This window comes from Macrobrachium rosenbergii, chromosome 12 (assembly GCF_040412425.1).
Source record: "Macrobrachium rosenbergii isolate ZJJX-2024 chromosome 12, ASM4041242v1, whole genome shotgun sequence".
Classification (NCBI taxonomy): Eukaryota; Metazoa; Arthropoda; class Malacostraca; order Decapoda; family Palaemonidae; genus Macrobrachium; species Macrobrachium rosenbergii.
This window is the reverse complement of record NC_089752.1, coordinates 22,908,001-22,913,000: the sequence shown is the minus strand read 5'-3', so window position 1 is coordinate 22,913,000 and position 5,000 is coordinate 22,908,001.

Below are 5,000 nucleotides of genomic sequence, written 5' to 3'. Positions count from 1 at the left end.
TGTGAAATTTCCAGATTTTCATAGACAAATATCAACTCTCCAATTATTTCGGTAACAAAAAGGTCTGAGCGTCAGGTAGGTGTCACTTAGGCAAAACATCAAAAGGTTAATTTCTTTCAATAATAAAATCGAATCATTACTAAAACCAGAAAAACAAATTCTGTCAAAAGCCTAAAAAAAAAAAAAAAAAAAAATATAAAGTGCAAAAGTTTATCAGTGCCGTTCTCTGATAACATCAAAAGAAAAATGAGGAACAAAATTAATCCATTTCTCCTCTCTGCGCTCGGCCCCAAAAGCACCAACAACGACAGCACGGGAAAAAAGATCGGGGACGGGTTTAGGGGAGGGCGGTGGATGGATGGAAGAGAGAGAGAGAGAGAGAGAGAGAGAGAGAGAGACAGACAGACAGAGAGAGCCATGTGACATTTCAAGTTCAATTTTTCGTCGAAGAGGCTTCTTTCATTGCATGAGAATAACTCGTCAAACCTTATTCTTGGATTCTTGGAGGAGGAAAATTTTTTAAAACGTGAGTGCGTGTATGTGCGTGCGAGCGTATGTGGCTGTCAATGGGTGCGTATGTGTGGAGAGAGAGAGAGAGAGAGAGAGAGAGAGAGAGAGAGAGAGAGAGAGAAACTCAAATAACACACACCATAGACACTGAAAAACAGGAAGGAAAACTTTTGAGACAGAGGCAGACCAAGAGTGTCTCAAGAAATATGAGAGAGAGAGAGAGAGAGAGAGAGAGAGAGAGAGAGAGAGAGAGAGAGAGAGAGAGAGAGAGAGAGAGAGAGAGAGAATAATGAAAGATTGGAGAATATGAATCTGACGAGTTCAATTGGGATATCTTTCTAAAATCTACATGCTGTTTAATACACAGAACGCTTCTAAAACATTGATGATGTCACCTTGGGGAAATAACTGGGATTCAGTTCAGCCATTTAATCTACACTTGAAACGAAGCAAGGGACTTGTCATTTCAAAAGTCACTTGTCATTTTTATATGTAAAGAGTGTGTTCATTTTGCCTGTAATAGGTTTATAGTGCAACACGACAAACTTTACCACACGCAGCAACTTAAAACACAACAGCAGCACTCACATTAACAGATACACGGAAGTTTCAAGACACTAATTTCATATCTTTTAAAATCGTGGAAAATCATCACCTAATAAAACAGAGGAGACAATGAAATGTATCCCGCTGGTCAGCAGAGGGTTCTAATAATTAATGCATTTCCAGGTTTTAACTGCAAATTCATTAACCCTCTGACAAATGGTAGATTTGCTTAAACGCAACATACGAAGTTTGGCCAATGAAAATTAAACCAAAACAACGCAACACTAGATTTATGCCTTGTATAATTAAATGATACCTAAAGACTAATATTGTCACTTTGAGTAACCAGTCATAATATTTATGAATACATCATCATTGCAGTGGAAATAGATTCGGGCATATAACCAATAATATAAAGAAAAACTGGCGAATAAAACGGTTTACATAATTACCAAAGACTATCTAGTTTAAAATTACTTCTATTACCTTCATGTTTACCGATAGTTGATAATGATGTACTGTTAAAGAAGTTCTTAGTATGGACATTGAAGATTTTGTATAAAGCCTCAGTATAGTTTAATCAAGAATATTATAAAACATTGTGTGCGGAATAGAACATGAAGTAGGGAAAAATAAACCATTTATGTTATATTATGTATATGAGAGAATGCACATACTTAATGAACATTCACTTCAGTGAAGCCAGCATCCAAATGTAATCTGCAAACTAGGTCCTTATTACGGAATGTGAACTAGAAACATCTGCCTCCACACCCAGACGACGAGTGCACCGTGATAATCTGTGATGCTAAAAGTATGCGCTATCCAAGTGAGGTTATAGGACAGCAGCACTGGATGCCATTTCAACATAAATAGTTGATGAATATGCATAAGGCTCCCTCTATGGTTTTGTTTCAACCAACTCATTAACATCTAAACGATAGCTCTGCACAGTGAAAAAAAATCAGCGAAAGTATTGAATAAATAAGCCATAATTTGACAGCAAGTGAAAATGACAAGTATTTCTTCAGCAATTTATTATTTCCATTTCATCTTTAATTACTTCATTTAACCTTGTGCAAATGAATACGGTGTCCTTGAATACTCTATATCTGATCTTTACTTCTTCATTTTGTTTACAGTCAAGTCTGATGACTGAAATGTTCAATATTCCTCTTTACCAAATCCTGTGTTAAAAACATTATGAGATTATATATACATACATAAATACTTATATTTTTTATATATATATATATATATATATATATATACATACACAGTATATACAATATATATATATATATATATATATATATATATATATATATATATATATATATATATATATATATATATATATATATATAATATATGAGATATATATATAAAAGTGTATAGTATGTATGTGATATATATATATATATATATATATATATATATATATATATATATATATATATATATATATATATATATATATATATATATATATATATATATATATATATATATATATAACAATATGCTGTGTTTAAAATTTTGAGTATGGCAGTAGAAATGTATGGAAAACGGATTATCGTATTTGTAAACATACTACCTGGCCCCAGTACTAATGAGTTTTGTTGCACCTCCCCCTCTGACACTTGTCAGGTGTGGAGTTTTTTTCTCCAGCGATTTGTACGTTTGCCTGTATCGTCCCCCTAGCATATATATATATTGCAATTACTACCACTATGTATCAATCCTTCGTGAATGTCTTAGAAATAAAATCGAAACCAAACAGGACTTACACCCGTTATCTTATTTCGATACCTGGGGTGATACACACACACACACACACACACAACACACACAACACAACAACACATACACATAATAATAACACAACACACACACACACACACACACACACATATATATATATATATATATATATATATATATATATATATATATATATATACCATATATATATGTATATATATATATATATATATATATATATATATATATATATATATATATATATATATTGTATATATATATACACATATATATATGTATGTATATATATATATATATATATATATATATATATATATATATATATATATATATATATGTATATATGTATGTATGTATTGCTGATTTATCAATCGATTGACTTACGAAACAAGAAATAAGAGGAAACTTATTCCATGGGGAAGCTGGAATGTATGCCAGACATGACTCCTCTTCTGCCGAAGCGGTCAAATTCTTCGTCGTCTTCTTCGCAAAGTTTTAACAAGTCTCCCGAATTTCAAACTTGAAGCTGTGTTCCCTCAAGACAGAGGACTTGTTAAAAAGTTCTAATAGGGAAATGCGTATTAAGATCATTTGCTTACTCTCAGGCATGAAGTATGAAGTATGTAGTATGGTGTAATTGTGCGCGCGCGCGTGTGTGTGTGTGTGTGTGTGTGTGTGTGTATTTCAGTCTTAACACGGTATCGTTGTGTTCGTCGCACTGTCGAATCCAAATATATTAGTAACGAATAACTACAAACTGCAAAAGAATGATATAATGTCATAATTATATGTTATTTTATGACAATAATACTAACTGTAAATATAATTTCTCACAGATGTTACGATATTGACGGTTTAGTTATCCAGAACTTAATTCAATTCCAGAATCCAGAACCTAGCCCCATTCCAGAATCCGGAACCTTATTGTATTCCTGAACCAGAACTTAATCCCATTCCTGAATCAGAGCTTATACCCACCCATGAACCCAAAACTTAATCTTATTCCAGAATCCAGAACCTGACCCCATTCTGAATCTAGAAGCTAAACCCATTTTTTGGATCCAGAACCTAATCCATTTCCAGCTTCCAGAACCTAATCCCATGCCTGTATCCAGAACCTAATCCAATTCCAGAACCAAGAACCTAACGCCATTCTGGAATCCAGAACCTAATCCCATTCCGGAATTCAGAACCTAATCCCATTTCTGTGTCCAGAACCTAATCCAATTCCAGAATCCAGAACCTAATCCCATTCCTGAAGTGCATAACCTGAACTTCTGTTGTGCTTTCAACATACAGAAGTTTGGCGCGAGGACTGTGATACTTAAAGAAAAACGCAAATACTTATCGACAAATAATCGTCAGTGGCAAAACTTTATCAGCATTCTTGGTGTCTAATAATAAAAACTGTTATGATGTTCAATATTCATAAAAGTCCCATTTGACTGATACTATTTTTATTATGTTAAAAAATAAAAAAATCATATTCAAGCCATTTTTTAAAATACAAGTCTACACTCGAGAAGAAAATTAATCGTACAGCAGTCACTGAGGATAAATAGACTTTCACTTTACTCTGGAGCTACTTTTACTTAAATTATCGCCAGCCAACTGTAAGGCTCTGATTTGCAACCATAAATTCACATAGATCTGTGTACATTCACCAACGGGAATGATGATATACCGGAAAGAAAAAAAATCTGAGCTAATAATAGTACATCAAAAACAAAACTATTATTAGTTATATTCACCTGAACAGACTGACCATATTTTACTGTTTTTTTTTATTCGAAGTTTAAATGCATTAACAAAGAAAAATTCAAAGGCTATTTTCTCGAGAGAAAAGCTTTCTGTAAAATGACGATTTTAAACGTTTGGCAGAAACACTACTGGCACCAGGGCTATGGACATTTCAGTAATTAAATTTAAGGCGAATTGTTTCATGTTTTCTTGAAATAATTTGAGTTCGAAAAATGCCACTGCTATTTCCAGTTCTATAATCATAATGACAATAATAATAAAACCATGGGAAAAGTTACATTATGTAAATGTATGCACTAAAAGGTTTCATACCTCGCAATTTAGCACACATTTACACAAATGCTCTTATGTAGTTTGCTAATTTTCGCAAATGAAACATTTGTTCATTTTATTTTGAA